Genomic DNA, 19,671 nt, shown 5'->3' on the forward strand with positions numbered 1-19,671 from the left:
CTACTTCCGTAGTGATACTGCCTCGGAAACCCAAGGAGGGGTCACTATGAGTCGGGGCCGACTCGACGGCAAACAACAACAACAGTTCTCACTTATAGACTATCTTGTTTTCCAACATTTCTCATTTACGACAATATTTCAAAAACTCAAAAAACTCACTGCCGTCGAGTGAGTTCTGACTCATAGCTACCCAGGCAGTATCTCTACAGATACAGTAGTGATAACTGCCTCGGAAACCCAAGGAGGGGTCGCTAGGAGTCGGAGCCGACTCGATGGCAAATAACAACAACATGCTAGAGACAGCTGGCTGCTGAGAATATATTATCTTTGTCCTTTGCAGCAGATTTGCCCGATGCAATACATCATCTGATGTCTTGACTGTTGCTTGCACTGGTGTTGATTGTAGAGCCAAGTAATATGAAATCCCTGACAGCTTCCATCTTTTCTCCAACCACCATGAAGCTGTATATTGGACCAGTTGTGAGGATTTTTGTTTTCTTGATATTGAGGTGTAATCCATACTGCATGATTACATTAGAACATGATTTATGCCATGATATAAATGAACACATCACCAGGCATTTAATTCCATTGAGAGGATCAGGAAAATCTTTCCAAAGGAAATGACTTTTTCCCCCCTTTACTGTGATTTGGGTGAGAGTTTACAGAGCAAATTTGTTTTCCATTCAAAAGATCATGACATGGCAATCCCAGTAATGTAATAGCTCTCTTCTCACTTCTTCCCTGTGGTTACCTTTTCCCTGTGTCCTCCTTTCCTTTTGTATTCCTGCCCTCTGAGCTATCTCCCTGCACTGATACTGCCCTTCTGATTTCCCTTGGTTGATTGGTGTAATTTCACCTTGTAGGCTGGTCTATTGTTTGAAAGCCAGAGAATGAGTTCAATTCCAGGCCCAAATTGTGACAAGGGACCATAGTCTCACAGATTCCACCAATTTCTATCAGACTAGTGAGCCTGATCTTTCATGTGATTTTGACTGTTGTTCCACATTTTCAAATGAAATGACTTTTGAACTGAGACCTGAAGGATGAGAATGAATTAGAAGGAATAGGGAGTGGTGAGGAACATTTCTTACAGAGGGAAGCACATGTCTAGAAGTGACAAAGTTTCTGACACATGAAATACTTCACTGTTGCTCGACTTGAGAATTGGCAGGAGATATTAATATGATGGACATGAAAGAAAGCAGTATACAGATCAGGAGGTATTAAGACATTTCCTTAAAAAAATATGAGAACAGTAGGTGGATATAGGATGCTGTGGATTTAGGGTCTGACACCACAGACTTAGGCTATGGCTGAAGTATGGTGAATGAATTGTGTAGACTAGACTAGTGTAAGGAGCTGTGGTAGCATAGTGCCTAAGGCACTTGACTGCTAACCAGAAAGCTAGCAGTTCACACCCACCAGTCACTCCTCCGAAGGAAGATGGGGCAATCTACTTCTGTAGAGATACTGCATTGGAAACCCAAGGAGGGGTTGCTATGAATCGGGTCTGACTCAACGGCACATAACAACAACAGACTGGTGTAGGAAGGCCAGCTTTTTCTCTGGTTTTATTAATGAAGGTAAGAATTAATGTATGCAACTGCAGTAATAAAGTGGAGTTTAGCTTATGGAGTATTATTTAAGAATTATTTATTAATTCAACTGGAAATAAATTGTGTTGTGAGAGTATTTATCCAAAAGAGAATAAAAGTTTATCCAAAGAAGATAGCAAGATCCAGTTTGAATGACAGGATGGAGGGCAGTAAGAGTCAGTGTACTAGGCAGAAGTAGGGATGGTTTAGGGTATTATTTTACTGATGGATTGAAACACTCAGGACAGTGTACTACTCTTTGGGAGACACTATTTAGATCTTATTATAGGGTTGAGGTAGAGATTGGTATGTGACACTGTTAGGAAACTCACTGGAGCATTGAGTTTTAGTATCTGTGACTCTGAGATGCATATGAAGCATTAACTTGTAAACTATGAGTGGTGAGTTGAAACTGCAGGCTGTAGTTTAGAAAAAAAAAAAAAAGAGTGGGAATAAACGTAGATCTGATTGACATTGATGGTAACTAAAGGTGTCTTGGTCAGAGAGCACATAGAGCTAAATAAAACTCTGTAAGGTCACTATGAGTTGGGTCTGACTCGATGGCACTTAACAACAGCAACAAGGGCAACCTGACAGTTGGTTTCCTTGTTGAACTCAAGTTTATGACTCAGCTTTGACCTAGTTTGGCTTCTCAGCAAGAAAAGTATGATTATAGTCTGCTGCTCTTGTTTTTCAAAAAGTCACAATGACTTATGATCCCAACCTATGGGAGAGTTCTCCAGGATCTTTTCTTCAGTTTAATTTCCCCAGGGAAATGGAGAATAGAAATATCTCTATATTTCACTCAAAGGATAAATATATTAACATTCCAGCCATCACTATTTATTCCAAATAGTCTACTCTTATAATTAATACATCAATGTGTATTGATTTAGGAAATTACACTCTCCCAAACAATTAACCATTGGTTGCAAAATTAATGCTAATTAATCTTTTTATAATATGTGGTTACATTTCCCTTCAAATGCTCAAATACCTTAAAAAGGAGACACATACTATTTTTATAATATTTACTAGATTATTATTCTTGCACAAAAACCATTACAAAGAATTAACTCAGTGGACCATGTTTCTTCATGATCTCTGTTTTGATTCTAGCCCTTTACTTCTCTGAGTTCTGTTTCTGATTCTTATTCTTTCTCTAAATAACATTTTACTAACCTACCAATTTGGGTTACCCTCTTGAAGATACACCAAAACAAAACAAAACTCCCTGCTCTGTCGGATCCGACTCATAGTGACCCCTCCTTGGGTTTCCGAGTACTCGATCTTCCTTCCAAGGAGTGGCTGATGGGTTTGAGCCACCAGCATTCTGTTTAGCAGTCAAATGTCTTAAGACCTGTGCTACCAGAGCTCGGGACAGTTAATGTAGGGACGTAAACAAGGGACCTGGATGAATTTCTGATGTTCATCTATCTGGAGTCTGTTACGCAGTTGAAAAGAGCTTTTTTTCAGAGCTGTAGTTTGAGCTGACAAAAGAGTTCACTTTGATATTTTAATTTGAATGTCATCATTTTATACTGTTGCCTGAGACAAGTCCTATTTTAAGCCTTAGCTTGGGTGTCAGCCAGTTTGTTAGCACTATCTTCCAAAGACAAAGCAATTTGAAGCCTATTTTGGAACCATTTTCAGTAGTTCTAATGGTTCTTTCTTATAACTTTCCTTGCAGGGTTAACAGAAGAGGCATTGGTGGTTCAGTGGTAGAATTCTCGCCTCCCACGCGGGAGACCCGGGTTCGATTCCCGGCCAATGCAGACTATGTCTCGTTTTCTCTTTTTTTCCATACAGATTTCAGGCCTTCTATCTACACAGGCGTATCTATCGCACTGGCAAACCCCACCTTTAGGTTGTTCTGGCAGACAGGAGCAGCAGCGGCCATAGGGCATCCCCAGAGCCCAAGACGTTATAAAGAGTCGTTTTAAACTGAGACTCAATACAAAGGAGAATATTTTCATCCGAGGGCTGGAAAGGTTTCCACAAATACCATTTCGAGAGAATCAGGTAACATCTGGAATTCACTTTAAAAAATAAGGAAAACCCAGATACATGGAATTTGAGAGATATTGTATATAGAAAAGGTTAAATAAATACCGGTACAAACTTTGCAGACACTCGGATGTCATGAGCAACGCAATGGGAAGTGACGACGATTTTCACTGTTTCAAGCCGCTCTGAGTTCCGAGCTGTACACCTATTTTGTTGTCAACGGTTCCACGTGGGAAGCGTTAGGTTTAGGTCCCCCTGTTGTGGACAAGACAAAGGTTAGGGTAAGGTCTCACTGCCTTCACATGGGAAGGACTGCAGCGCAAACGCAAAAGAAAACTGTACATTTTAAAATGAGGGCTTCACCCGTCCCTGGGTGGGCTCGAACCACCAACCTTTCGGTTAACAGCCGAACGCGCTAACCGATTGCGCCACAGAGACGACGGCAACAATGCTCCTAACAGCTAGTGAACACACACCATTAGTCGGAACCACCACGCTTCGCAGTACAGTTGCTCCGGCTCCAAAGTCTCAGAAAACAGAACAGGTTGGGCCGAGGAACCGCGCTGTTGCCTACCTTTGAAACTTACGCGTTGGGCGATTCAGAAACTAGGACAGGCGAATCGTCTTCGCTCTGCCTTGTACCTCGCAACCTCAGAAGCCAGCGACCCTGCCTAAGCCTGGTGGGGCCCTAGACACCAGGTGTCCCGTGGGATCCAGGACCTCCCTTCGCGTCTCCCCCGCCCGCCGCCCGCCGCCCGCCGCCCGCCGCCCGCCGCTCACGGAGCGCCCCCTGCTGGATAGCGGTTAAGACATTTGGCTGCTACAAGGAATAAAGATGAAGTGGTCGGCTTCGGTAAAGATTTACAGCCTGGAAACCAGCGGGGGTAGCTGAGTCGGAGTCTATTCGACAGTAGTGAGGGTTTTTTGGAAGAGCACAGAAGAAAGCAGGAAAGCGAGACCTGCTGTAGACCTGTGCTGAGTGACAGGCGGGATTCTTGTGAGGAGAGAAAGGTTTTTATTATGTAGCAGAGTGTGGGAAAGAGAAACCAAGAGAAGGCAAGAAAGGGAGAAAAACAGCTCCCACAGCTGCCCAGGTGTGTTGCTGCTGCAATTGCCTTGGAGTCGGTCCGACTCATAGAGGCTCGAGAACGACTCCCAGGGAGCCCACCCCGCGGATCCGCAGAAGAGCGACCTCGCGATTTGCTTCCGTGAAGATTGCAGCCAACTAAACCCTATGGGACAGTTAAACTGTCGGAATTGCTTCCATAGCACCCAATAACAAGTAAATTATTCAAGCACAATTCCCACAGAGTAACATGCACAAGTCTTCAATGCACAGCTCATTGAATTTTGACACATCATCCGGATCCAGGCAAAGAAAATCTCCACCATCCCAGCAATTTCCACAGTCTCTCTGTCGGATACTGTCACCCTTCCCGGCTTAGTTCATTACTATTCTGAGGTCTCTCACCAGAGGTTAGTTTTGCTTGTTCTTGAAATTCACATGAATGAATGCACTTTTTTTTTTTTTTTTTTTGGTTGTTGGGTTTTTTGGGTGGGAGGATCAAGTAAGCTTATTATTATTTTTGAGACACACCCACATTGTTGCAATTATCACTGCTTAATTGTGTTGTCTTTTGTGAGTGTCCAATGTATAGATACACCACAGTTGATGAGCATTTGGGTTATTTCTAGTTTTCCGATTATGCAAAGACCTGCTATGAATATTCTTGTTTCTTTTTCCAGATATGTGTATCCATTTCATTTGAATACAGCTCTGGTAGTATAGTGCCTAAGGCACTTGACTGCTAACCAGAAGTCTGGCGGTTCAAACCCACCAGCCACTCCTCAGAAGGAAGGTTGGACAATCCTACTTCCGTAGTGATACTGCCTCGGAAACCCAAGGAGGGGTCGCTATGAGTCGGGGCCGACTCGACGGCAAATAACAACAACAACAGTTCTCACTTATAGACTATCTTGTTTTCCAACATTTCTCATTTACGACAATATTTCAAAAACTCAAAAAAACTCACTGCCGTCGAGTGAGTTCTGACTCATAGCTACCCAGGCAGTATCTCTACAGAAGTAGATTGCCCAGTCTTCCTTCTGAGGAGTGGCTGGTGGGTTTGAACCACCAGGCTTCTGGTTTGGAGTCAAATGCCTGAACTCTACACCACCAGAGCTTCTGTTTTTAAAAACTACTATCTGATTATTATGTGCATTAATGATTTATGTCTGGTTGTAACCAATGTCGAGGCATGAGGCAAGAATAATGCTAGCTGTGATAATTAAGGTTGGCTGGGCCATGATTCTCAGTGGTTTGGCAGTTATGTAAGGATGTAATTTGGCAGTTATAAAATGGTGTAGTCATCCCCTATTTTGTGATCTGATGAGATCATTTCCCATTTTTGCATAGCACTCATTTTCATGTAAAGACCTCGTCTTTGGAATCTCATGGTGCTGATAAGTGAGGAGTGGTTGTATTGAGAGATGAGAGGGGAAGGGGGAGAATAGGAGGAGGTAGAGGGAAGGGGAGAGAGGAAAGAGAAAGTGAGGGAAAGAAACCACCAGTGGTTAATGGCTAAAAAGTATAACAGGAGTGGAAGAGCAATACAGTGGGATGTGAGAGGAGCCAAACTCAAGATGGGTGAAGGGAAGGGTGGGAATGGCACTATAAAAATAAGAAAGTTAGAAGTCTTACTAACCCTTTGCTGCTGAGTGCTTTAGACTAATATTGACCCTACAGGAAGAGTAGAACTTCCCCAGTAGGTTTCCAAGGCTGTAATCTTTATGGTCCTGCAGTTATTCATAAGGTTTTCACAGGTCAATTTTTTTAGAAGTAGATTACCAGTTCCTTCTTCCCAGTCTGTCTTGCCCTGGAAGCTCCCCTGAAACCTGTCCACCATGCGTAACATGACTCTATTGATGTTTGAAATATCAAGGGCATAGCTTCTAGCATCATAGCAATATGAAAGCCACCACAGGAGCTCTGGTAGCATAGTGCCTAAGGCACTTGACTGCTAACCAGAAGGCTGGTGGTTCAAACCCACCAGCCACTCCTCGGAAGGAAGGTTGGGCAATCCTACTTCCGTAGTGATACTGCCTCGGAAACCCAAGGAGGGGTCACTATGCGTTGGGCCGACTCGACGGCAAATAACAACAGTATAACAGATGAGTGATGGCCAGTGATAGATGGTTGGTCTGTGAAAATCTTATAGATAACAGTGGATTATTGATATATTGCCTGTAAATGAGCTTCTCAGGTTGGAAGAAACTCACAATACGATCGGGTAAGAGCTGCCTCCTCAAAGTTGTGTTCATTTTAATGACAATGATGGAGTAAATCTCTCAGGAACTTCATTTACTGATGTGGCATGACTGAGAATGAGAAGAAACGTCTGTAAACATTCATGATTAATTGGAATGTGGAATGTATGATGCATGAATGTAGGAAACTTGGAAGTTATATAAAAAATGAAATGGAACACTTGAAGATTAATATCCTAGTCATTACTGAGCTGAAATGGACAAGTATTGGCCATTTTGAATCAGACAGTTATATGGTCTACTATACAGGAAATGACAATTGGGAAAGGAATGGTGTCACATTCATCATCAAAAAGCACATTTCAACATCTATCTGAAAAATAGTCTTGTGAACGATAGGATAATTAATATGCATATGCCCTCAATAAGACTATTATTCAAATCTATGCACCAACCCATAATGCCAAAGATGAAGAAATTGAAGATTTTACCAACTTCTGCAGTCTGAAATTGATCAAACATCCAATTCAGATGCATGATAATTACTGGTGATTGTAATGTGGAAGTTGGAAACAAAGAATGAGGATTGATAATTGAAAAATATGTACTTGGTGATAGAAATGAAGCCAGAGATTGCATGATAAAATCTTGTAAAACCAGTGACTTATTCATTGGAAATATCTTTTTTCAATAGCATAATGGGTAACTATACACTTAGACCTTCCCAAAACCCACACACAGGAATCAAATCAACTATTTCTGTGGGAAGAAACTACGGAGAAGCTCAATATCATCAGTCAGAATAGGCCAGGGGCCGAAAGTGGAACAGACTGTCTTGGTTTGCCAGTGCTGCCATAACAGAAACATCACAAGTAGATGGATTTAACAAACAGGAATTTATTCTCTTACAATTTAGTAGGCTAGAAGTCCAAGTTCAAAGTTCTGGCTGTAAGGGCTGAGTGAAGTCGCCTCAATCTTGGGCTTCAGCTCTGCTTCTTGTTCTAGGCCTCCTGGAGCTAGAGGCTTCAGAAGAATTCAGCTACTGGCTGCTGAGGCTAAGAAACCCAAGATCAGCAAATAAAATGGCACAACCCCAAGATCAGCAAGCCACACGGCAGGCAACTGGTTCAAGTCTAAGAACAATCCCAAAATCAGCAGGCATCATGACCCATAACATCCCAAAAAACAGGAAAGCTTTCTCAAAACTTTGCCATATAGACAGGAAGCAGGCCACACCCCAAAGGCCACGCCCCTTCAACATCTGATTAGGTGCTGGCAGCAGATTCCACCATAGAGGTGATTACAGTCTCATTGTGGGGAATAACTACATCCAGCTGCAAAACCACTCAAACCCACAGCCCAGCCAAGTTGACACACAACCTTTACTACCACACAGACCACCAGTTGTTCACATGTAATTTCCAGCTGAAGTTGAAGAAAATTGAAACAAGTCCATGAGAACCAAATTACCACCTTGAATATATCCCACATGAATTTAGAGACCATTTCAACAATGGATTTGATGCATTGAACACTCATGATCAGAGGAGTTCTGGAAGACATCAAGGACATCACACATAAAGAAAACAAAACATCATTAAGAAAACAGCAAAGATGAAAATGGATGTCAGAAGAGACTCTGAAACTTGCTCTTGAATATAGAGTAGCTAAAGCAAAAGGAAGAAATGATAAATTAAAAGTTGAACAGATTTCAGGAAGCAGCTTGAGAAGACAAAGTATTAAAATGAAATGTACAAAGACCTGGAGTTAGAACACCAAAAGAGAAGAACGTACTTGGCACTTCTCCAGAAAAAAATTCTAGCCCCAACTTGCAATATTGAAGGATTCTATGGGCAAGAAATGAAATGACACAGGAAGCATCCAAAGAAGATGGAAGGAATACATGGAGTCACTGTACCAAAAAGAACTGATCGATGTACAACCATTTCAGGAGGTAGCATATGATCAAAAACCAATGGTACTGTAGGAAGAACCAGTGGTACTTTCCAAAGCTTCTTGTGCATGTGAGAGCTGGACAATTAATAAGGAAGACTGAAGAAGAATTGATGCATTTCAGTTGTGGTGCTGGAGAAGAATATTGAATATTGCAGTGAAGGCATTGACTAAAAACTAGTCTTCAGGAATTGTCAGACTACTAACTGAGATGTTTCAACAAATAAATGTAATGCTACAAGAGTTCATTCTTGTTTACTGAGAATTTGAAAGACAGCTGCCTAGCCAATGGGCTGGAAGAGCTCCGTATTTGTGCCCATTCCAAAGAAAGGTGATTCAACAGAATGGGGAAATTATCTAACGATATCATTAATATCACATATAAGGAAAATTATGCTAAATATAATTCAAAGATGGTTGCTGCAGTATATTGACAGGGAAGTACCAGAAATTCAAGCCAGTTTCAAAAGAGGATGTGGAACCAGGGATATCATTGCTGATGTCAGATGAATCTGAAAAAAGGATACCAAACAGATGTTTACCTGTGTTGTATTGACTGTGTAAAGGCATTCAACTGTGTGGCTCATGACAAAGAATAGTAATATTTTGAAATATGTGAATTCCAGAACATGTAATTGTGCTCATGCTGAACCTTTACATAGGTTAAGAGACAGTCATTCTAACAGAACAAGGAGATACTGTATGGTTTGAAATCAGAAATGGTGTGCAACAGGCTTGTATCCCATCACCATATTTATTGTTGTTGCTGTTAGGTGCCATCATGTCAGCTCCAACTCATAGCAATCCTAGGTACATCAAAACAAATCACTGTCAATCATGTGCCATCCTCACAATCCTTGTTATACATATTTGTATCATATTTATTTAATCTGTATGTTGAACAAGTAATGCAAGAAGCTGGAGTATATGAAGAAGAATGCAGCATCAGAATTGGAAGAAGACTCATTAACAACCTGCAATATGCAGATGAACAACATTGTTTGCTGAAAGCAGAGGATTTGAAGCATTTACTTACAGGTAAAGATCAAAGACTACAGCTTTTAGTATGGATTACACTTCAACATAAAGAAAACAGAAGTTCCCACAACTGGCCCAATAAGCAATATTATGATAAATGGAGAAAAGTTTGATGTTGTCAAGGATTTCGTTTTACTTAGATCCACAATCAATGCCCATGGAAGGAGCAGTAAAGAAAACATATGACTTACTGCATTGGGCAATTCAAATGCAAAAGACCTCTTCAAGGTGTTAAAGAGCAAAGATGTCACTTTGAAAACTAAGATGCATTCAAGCCAAGCCATGGTACTTTCAAAAGTTTTGTATGTATGTGAGAGCTAGACAATGAATAAGGAAGACCGAAGAAGAATTGATGCGTATCAGTTGTGTTGTTGGAGAAGAGTGTTGAATATACCATGGACTGCTAGAAGAAGGAGCTAATATGTTTTGGAGAAAGTACAACTGAATTGCTCCTTAGAAGCAGGAATGGCCAGACTTGGTCTTTCATACTTTGGTCATGTTTTCAGAAGGGACCAATCCCTGGAGAAGCAAATCATACTTGGTAAAGTAGAGGGTCAGCAACAAAGGGGAAGACCCTCAATGAGACAGACTGACACAGTAGCTGTGACAGTGAGCTCAAGCATGGCAATGGTTGTGAGGTTAGCATTGGACCAGGCAGTATTTCATTCTGTTGTACACAGCAATTTTAGGTACACGTATGTCCATTTTAGGCTGTGGAAGTATCACTCAGGATTCAGTGTGGTGAATTTGAGTAGAATAGACTGCTGTAGGAAGGGCAGCTCTTTATTTAGTTGTATAAATGGAGGTAAGAGTTGATGGGTAAGAAGAGTACAGTCTTAAAGTGTCAGTAATTCAGTGGTACATCCAATAAATTTAAGCACTAGTTATGATTATTCTGGAAATATTTTGTTGTGTTGAGAGGGTGAGAGTTTTTCTAAAGAAGATTGGAATGTCCAGAGGAGTTCTGGTGGCGTAGTGCCTAAGGCATTTGACTGCTAACCAGAGGCTGGTGGTTCAAACCTACCAGCCACTCCTCAGAAGGAAGACTGGGCAAACTACTTCTGTAGAGATACCACCTCAGAAACCCAAGGGCTGGGTCACTATGAATGGAATGGTCAGCTCTTTATTTGGTTGTATTCATGGAAGTAAGAGTTGATGTGTGGAAGGGTACAGTCTTAAAGTGTCAGTAATCCAGTCATACAACCATAAATTTAAGCACCATTTACTGATTATTCTGGAGACATTTTGTTGTGTTGAGAGGGTGAGAGTTTTTCTAAAGGAGACTGAAATGTCCACTTTGGGTCCCGGATGGATAATGGTAAGGACGAGTATACAAGGCAGGAGTAAAAACAGGTTTGGGGTGTTGCTTCCTTGATCAATTAAGACATTCAATGCAGTACTACTTTTTGGGAGACACTTCCTGGATCTGATCATGCAGTGGCGAGGTGGACAGTGTGTGCAATGCTGATAGGGAACTCACTAGAGCACTGAGTTTCAGCATCTGTGAGTCTGAGATGCATATGATGTATTGACTTGTAAACTAGGAGCTGGAAGTTGGAAGTGCAGGTTTGTAGTTTAGAAAAAGAAGAGATGTGGAATAAACGTAGATCTTGTTGATGTAGATGGTGATTGAAGACGTGTTGGTCAGAGCTGGAGTGCGTCATGGGTGCTGGGGAGAGGAGATAGAGCCAGAACTCTGCGAGGGCAACATAATAGCTGATTTCCTTGTTGAACTCAATTTATGACTCGGCCTCAACCTAGCTTCGCTTCTTTCAAATATCATAATGATGAAACCTAACTAATGTCACTGACTTGTGTATGTGACAAATGTTAAAAGAGCAAATGATTTGTTACATATATATTTTTCAGAAATATATTTAGGAAATATATATATGTAACAAGGAAACAAAATAAATAATAATAATAAGCTAGTCCCAACATAGGAGCTCTGGTAGTGTAGTGTCTAAGGCACTTGACTGCTAACCAGAAGGCTGGTAGTTCAAACCCACCAGCCACTCCTCGGAAGGAAGCTTGGGCAATCTATTTCCGTAGTGATACTGCCTCGGAAACCCAAGGAGGGGTCGCTATGAGTCAGGTCTGACTCAACGGCACATAACAACAACAACAGTCCCAACATGTAGGGGAACACTCTAGGTTCCTTTCTTTAGTTTAATTTGCCTGGGTATAATATTTCAGTTTCATTAAAAAAACAAATATGTTAATATTTCAACTTTCAATGTGTCTTCAAAACAGTCTACTTCTTCTATAACTAACACATCAATACCTATGCCTCACAGGCACCTCAGAGCCACGAATGCTACAATACAACGCACCAGTGAGTCCAATTTAGGAAGCTGGAATCTCCCAACAATGAAACGTTGATTTGACTGTAAGCTCAATGCCATTTAATCTTTTTATAGTTGTGATTCATCCCACATCCATCCATACTTTGAACACCTTAAAAGGCAGGCACACGTTGTTATAATGATTACAGAATGGATTCACTATTCTTATACAAAAACAGTTACAGAACTACCTCCATTGACTAAAATTTCTTTCTTCATTATCTCTATTTTGATCCTGTCCTTTTTCTTCCTCTAAATTCTGACCCTACTTGTTATTTCTTTCTGGTATTAGAATTTTACTTATCTAACCTAGCAAGTAAGCTTACCTTCCCAGACACACTAAGTTTTATAGTTGAAGGTTTAGGGACACAAACAAGGGATTTGAATGAATTTCTGATGTGTTTCTATAGGTGCCTGTTACGCAGTTGGAAAGAGCCTCTTTCAGAGTTGTAATTGGAGCTGACAAAACAGGTATTGTGATATGTTAATTTGAATATAATCAGTTTATACTGTTGCCAAAATGTGGGCTTGTGCCCGGAGCAATGCAGTCAATTTTGTCACAAGGAGAGAAAAGAGTTTAATCTCTTAGGTATGTAAGGCTTTGCTTTGGGGGTCTGGTTTTTTAGCTCCATCGTCCTAGGACAACAGTGTGTGAGGCTTATTTTGGAGCTTTTTTCAGTGTTTTTAGCAATTCTTTCTAGTGTATTTCCTGCTGCACAGTAAGAGCAAGCCATTAGTGTTTTCAATTGTAGAATTCTATCCCTCTGCATGGGAGATCTAGGTTCAATTCCTGGCCAGTGCAGTTTTTTATGTACCCTTTCACACCTCGTCCCTATTTGGAAGTATTATCCATTACACGAGAAACTCCTGTCATTTCGTGGTTCTACTCTGCACGAGCAAGGGCAACCAAAAACTGAGGAGACTGCCAACTAAAATCCAGTAGTACATTTCTAGAGTTGTTGTTGTTTGCCATCGAGTCGGACCTGACTCATAGTGACCCCTCCTTGGGTTTCCGAGGCTGTATCACTAGTATCACTACGGAAGTAGATTGCCCAACCTTCCTTCCGAGGAGTGGCTGGTGAGTTTGAACTGGCAAGCTTCTGATTGGGTGTTAAGGAGTCATTCTAAAATGGGGCTTTGCAGAGTCCCTGGAAAGGAGAATATACTATTCATCCTAGGGCTGGAGCACTATCCACAAATAGCACATCCAGAGAATCATTAGCATCTGAAATTTAGTTGCAAAAAGTAAGAAGTAAATTTCAGGTAGTATGATTTTAGAGACACTTCTACTCATCTTTATGTTAAAGTAGAGATGAAAATGAAAATTAGAAAAATTTCTGAACTGAATAAAAAGGAAAATCCTGCATATACCGCATTTCTTGTTTGTTATTGTCCAGTTGTCTCCAACTCATGGTGACCTTACGAATAACAGAAGGAAATGTTGCCTGGTCCTGTGACATCTTCCTGATAGTGAGCATATTTGAGTCCATTGCTGTGGTTGTGTCAATCCGTCTCATTGCAGCTTTCCCTCTTTTGTGCTGACCTCTTCCTGTACCAGCCATGATGTCCTTTCCTAGTGATTGGTCTTTATAATGTGTCCCAAGCAAGAAAGCCAGTCTCATCATCCTCACATTGCTACCCAAAATGTGGGCTTGTGCCCGGAGCAATGCAGTCAATTCCTTCACAAGAGAAAAGAAAGAGTTTAATCTCTTAGGCATAAACTAGAAAGGACAGATTTTCAGAATACTGTAAAAGTCTGCCAACCTCTAGTGGGTAAATACAGGGTTAATATAAGTTGAGCTAAAGCTTATGATCATGTGTACACATTCCATTGCTAAGTACTGGGGGTCTTCAACCCATGAGAAGGACAAAGAGAGGCTCCTAAGTTATGACTATATGTTGTTGTTGTTGTTGTTGTTGTTATCATCTTTAATTGTGGAAGGCATCAATTCTAAGTGGATTCTGTTTCTCTCAGTGCTGATCTCTTTAGAATATTGCCTGCCATATTTCTAGCTTCTGCTTTTTGCCTCTGGGTCTGAGTGCTCTTTCTTGAGGCTATTCAACCTCTAGGTCATCAACATCTAAGGAGCATTCTGGTTGTATTTCTTCTAAGACCGACTGGTTTGCTCCTTTGGCAGTCCAGGATGTATTCAGTATTCTTTGCCAGCACCACAATATGAAGGTATCAATCCTTCTGTCTTCATTTTTCACTTTCCAATGTATTTGAGATTATTGAAATGGCCGTGGCTTGGTTTGGGCACATCTTAATTATTAAAGTGACATCTGCAGCTAAATTAGTCCCAAGTGGCATCTTCAGCTAAAGTAGTCCTCAGAGGACAACACACAGCTTTAATTGTGAATATTAGGAATTTAGTACTGATCATTATTAAGGTAAGTCTACATCTCAAAGGGTTAAAAAAAAGATCTGAGTAACAACAACATCAACAAAAACAGATATGAGCACAAATGAAATACAAAGACTGAAATGTAAAAATTAGAAAGAAATACATCGAATAGAAGATAAAATAAATAGTTGGTTTTGGGTAAAAACTAATAAAAGGCAATACTTTGGTAAGTGGCTGGTAGGAAAAAGAGAGAAGGCATGAACAAGCAAATCAGGAATAAAAAAGAAGTCATTCCCTCTGGATTTGTAGAAATAATCTGATGATAAATTAATATAATGAACAAATATGTACAGGTATATTAAAAAATTTGGAGAAAATGAACAAATTCCTGAAAAATATAATGACTGTGATAGTTGGAGCTGTGTGTCAACTTGGCTGGACCCCAGTTCTATGTGGTTGTTCCCATGATGGGATCAGATGACTGTGTTCTGAGTGGCCAATCTGCCCAAGGGGAGTTTCCCTAGAGGTGTGGACTGCTTCCAGGATATCCAGGGACATCCTGGGAAGAGAGACATTCTTCTGTGGATTGGGATTCTGTTGTGCTGCCTACAACTGTCCACGAGTGAGCAGTCCACCATTCGGCCTGGAGATCTTGGATTCATCATTCGTTGGAGTCAACAGCCAGTGTGCCTGCCATCCTTGAGGCTCTTGGCCCCTGCAGTTGTGGGAGCGAGGAAAAGCCTCCAGCCTGATGTTTCCTCCAGGGACTTTGGACTTGCCGGTTTGTGAGCAGTTTTCCTAAAATAAATTTCTTTCTTTCTCTCTCTCTCTCTCTATATAAGCTTTGCTAGTTTTTTGTTTCTCTAGAGAACCCAGTCTAACACAATGACCAATAATGATTTAGACAAAATTAAAAATGGAGGTCCTACAAGCATTAATAAATTAGATCAACATTCAAAAACTGTCTTGAAAAAACTATTCAAGGACCAAATAATTCATTAGAAGAAATGACTCCAACTGCAAACATTCTGAAAAAAAATTAAAATGTACTTCTCCCATTAATTTTATGAGATTTGATTGAAATCAGAAAGCTGAAAAAGGCATTTCAGCTCACTAATGCCTAGGATATCGATCTTTATGCATTTCATTTCATTTTTGACAACTTCCAATTTTCCTAGATTCATACTTTGTACATTCTGTGTTCCAATTATTAATGAATTTTTGCAGCTGTTTCTTCTCAGTTTGAGCCGTGACACATCAGCAGATGGAGATTCTGAAAGCTTTACTCCATCCACATCATTTAAGATCAGCTCTACTTTGAGAAGGAACCTCTTCCCCAGTTTTATTTTGAGTGCCTTTCGACCTGAGGCACTCAAAATTGGCACTGTATTGGACAATGTTTCAGGGTTATTCATAAAGTTTTCCAGTAATATATCAGACAGTGTTTCACTGCTATTCATAAGGTTTTCATTGGCCAATTCTTTGAGAAGTGGAAGGCCTCTTCCTTCTTCCGTCTGTCTTAGTCTGGAAGCTCTGCTGAAACCTGTCCACCACGGGTGACCCTGCTGGCATTTGCAACACTGATGGCATAGCCTCCATCCTCATAGCAACACATAAACCACTACAGTAGGAAAAACTGACAGAAGAGTGGTGGGATATAAAAATATGTACCTTTAATTGGTGTGAATACAGAATATTGACTGTGAGAGTCGCACATGCAGGTTTAGATTTGTTTTCTTTGATTCTGTCACACAAATCAACCTAATCTGCAACTGTGCTGCTGAGTAGAGGGAAGCCAAGTAGGACCCACAGGAAATACACCTTCAAAAACAAAATCTCTTCTTCAGCGTTAGATAGTTGGAGAAGGTTCCAGTGATAGAAGAGAACCTTTACAAGTATCCAGAACTAAAACTAGCATTAAAAACAAAACAAAACAGAAACCACTTTCATCAAGTCGATTCTGATTCAGAGTAGACTAGAACTACACTTTAGGTTTCCAAGACTTTAAATTTCTACGGAATCAGATGGTCTCATCTTTCTCTCACAGACAGAGGCTGGTGGGTTCAAATTGCCAACATTTTGGTGAGCTGCCCAATGGTTTAAACACAGAGCCGCAAAAAAAGTTTCCATTAGGTGTCTCATCTGATTTAGGGCAGAGAGTTAAGGTATGGTTTATGGTGCTGAGTAATGGGATTTCTCTGTGTATGTATTTATTTTCTCAGTAGACTATTGAGGAATAACTAATTTACAAGTAAACGACACCTGTTCCCACCCACTCTCAAACTGGGGACCTTTTGTGTGTGAGGTGAGTATGATAACTACTACACTGCAGAAATCATCTATTTTCCTTGTCCTAAGAATTTATTCATAAGAATTGGAAGACCTACTCCCTCCAGTGTTTTGGTTTCCACCTTAGGAAATTCCACTACATTTGAAATTCCACTGCCAACAGCAAAATGCTAGAGAAAGCCCTCCAGAAAACCACCAACAATCCCTTCAGGCAAAGGTGACTGCAGCTTCCTTTAGGCCCTAAGTTATTTTCTGCCCCGACTGTGGAAACAGGGATCTCAGGGACCCACAGCAAGGCTTTGGGATCCCACAGCTCACTAGGTTCCTTTTTCAGAACTAAGCTCCTGTCGGGCTATCCAGCTCCTACAGTCCAGGAGCTGTGGACGCCGCCACTCTGGGCTTGAGACCAGAACCTCAGTGGTGCTTTTAACAGTACTGGTAGTCAGTGCACTTGGCTCTTGACAAATGATTTGTGCTTCCATAAAAAGATGTTGTTACTCATTGTTCACGCCCCCACTTGTTAGTTGCCTTGGAGTTGATTAGGACTCATGGTGACCCCATGTGTGCAGTGTAGAACTGCTCCATAGGGTTTTCAAGGTGACTTCAGAAGCAAATCACCAGGCTGTCTTCCAAGGTGCCTCTGTGTGGGTTCCAACCACAAACCTTCTGGGTAGTCATCGAGTGCCTAACAATTTGGCTGAAAAATAGAAAACAAGTGTTGTCCAGGATGTGGAAATTTAAACTCTTACCCATTGCTGTTAGGATTGTAAAATTATACAACCTCTGTGGAAATACCTTTGGTGGTTCCTCAAAAAATTAAGTACAGAATTACCATATGACTCACAATTGCACTAGCAGGTATATAACCAGAATTGAAAACAGGAATGCAGACTGATACTTGTACATCAGTGTTCACTGCAACGTTTTTTGCAATAGCCGAAAGGTATAAACAACTCAAGTGCCCATCAACAGATGAATGGATGAACAAAGTGTGATATATTCCTACAATGGAATATTATTCACCTGTGAAGAGAGAAAGTTGTCAGGGGTTTCATTTTGCTTGGATTCACAATCAAGACCCATGGAAGCAGCAGTGAAGAAATCAGAGGACAAATTGCACTAGGCAAATCTGCTGCAAAGGACATCTTTAAGTGTTAAAGGGCAAAGATGTCACTTTGGAGGCCAAGGTGTGCCTGACTCAAGCCATGTATTTTTAATAGCCTCATACGCACGTGAAAGCTGGACAATGAATAAGGAAGACCAAAGAAAAATTGATGCACTTGAATTGTGATATTGGCAAAGAATACTGAAAATACCAGGGAATGCCAGAAGAAGGAACAAATCTGTCTTGGAAGAAGTACAGCTAGAATGCTCCTTAGAAAGCAAATGGCCAGTTTCACCTGATTTGGTCATGTGAGAAGGGACCTGTCTCTGGAGAAGGATATGACGCTTGGGAAAGCGGAGGGTCAGCATAAAAGGGAAAGACCGTCAAGGAGATGGAGTGGCATAGCGGTTGTGACCATGGGCTCAAGCATGGCAAGGAGTGTGAGGATGAGGCAGAAACCAGGCAGTGTTTTTATTCTGTTGTACACAGGGTCACTATGAGTCGGAACCAGCTCTGGCACCTAACAACAACAGCAACAGGTGAGACTCGGTGGATTGCATTCGTTTGAACATCAGGCCATTTGAAACCCAGTATAAACTGCAGGACCTAAGGGCAGATCACACAGATTTCACAATCACTCGATTTCTCCCTCCTCAATCTTGAGATCCTTTCTGAGGGGCAGTTTTATTCCAATGCCTGAAAGTCATTTTTGTTTGCCTTCATTATTTTCCGGCTCAGCCAGTCATGGAGAACAAATTTTAACTCAGGGGGTTCACTGAGCTTTAGTGTCTGGGCAGGTTTTCACTGCTCGCATCTCAGCAACCACCAATATGCAAAGACTTTCTTTTGCTGGAAGACATTGATGTTATTCTCCCTAGAGTTCCCTTGGAAATAAAGTTTTTTAAAAAAAAGGAGGGGGGGGGAGAATATGCCCCCCCCCCGAAATTGCTGTTCCTAGTGCAGTGATCCCAGCCTTGCTTTCTCATCTGAAGTTCAAGTTCCCCCAGCTTGGGGAAGGAAGGAGCCTGCCTGATCACTGGAAATCAGGACTCTGCTCCACTTTCTCCTTGGTTCACAGAGGAGGAGATACACCTGGACTACACAATACTCTCCAACGACCTAGGACTTCAGTTCCAGAGAAGGGTGATTTCACCATAGCTTTAGATCAGGGAATTTCAAAACATACTTTTCCCTTTTCCTTTTCTCTTGATCTGTCCCCCTGACTCTCCCAGGCACACAGGAGAGGATTTTGCGCGTCTCAGGGAACGGTTGCCCTTCCCCTACACAGGAGGCGAAGAACAGTCGGTTCCTGAGGAACCACAGACTCACCACGTGCGCCTGCAACGTTCGAGAAACGGAAAAAGAGCACCTCGTGAAGCTTTTCTGCAGGTGGAACCCGAAGGGAGTGGGGTTGCTGATTCAGAGAGTCAAATCGAGTGCAGGGCTTTCTTCCCACGTTTCCGACACCCCAATACAGGCCAGGAATAATTGACTGACTGAGCGACAGAGCCAAAGAAAAGGGGCAAAGACAGCCCAACCCCACGACCCTGGAGTAAAGAGCCTGGTACTCTCAGGTCTGAGCAAGCAGAGGGCAGGTCGCAAGTTAAATTGATCTCCTGCCTTTCTCAGACAGAGTCGTTGGTCCAGATTCAGACCACCGGAAAGGAAGGGATGGTGTTGACCAAAGTCCACATTTCACTGACAAAAAGTCACGAATCGGTAAC

At 41.5% G+C, this 19,671-nt stretch overlaps 2 non-coding genes across 2 annotated transcripts; one reads left to right on the top strand and one right to left on the bottom strand.

Annotated features, from left to right (window-relative positions):
- The first annotated feature begins 3,302 nt into the window (after positions 1 to 3,302).
- TRNAG-CCC lies at positions 3,303 to 3,373 on the top strand. The gene has a single exon. It is a non-coding gene; the product is annotated as a tRNA-Gly (tRNA).
- A 596-nt stretch (positions 3,374 to 3,969) lies between these two features.
- TRNAN-GUU lies at positions 3,970 to 4,043 on the bottom strand. Its single transcript has one exon. It is a non-coding gene; the product is annotated as a tRNA-Asn (tRNA).
- Positions 4,044 to 19,671: the final 15,628 nt, after the last annotated feature.

This window comes from Orycteropus afer, unplaced genomic scaffold (assembly GCF_000298275.1).
Source record: "Orycteropus afer afer isolate SDZICR_OR568_19922 unplaced genomic scaffold, OryAfe1.0 scaffold00290, whole genome shotgun sequence".
In the NCBI taxonomy this organism is placed as follows: Eukaryota; Metazoa; Chordata; class Mammalia; order Tubulidentata; family Orycteropodidae; genus Orycteropus; species Orycteropus afer.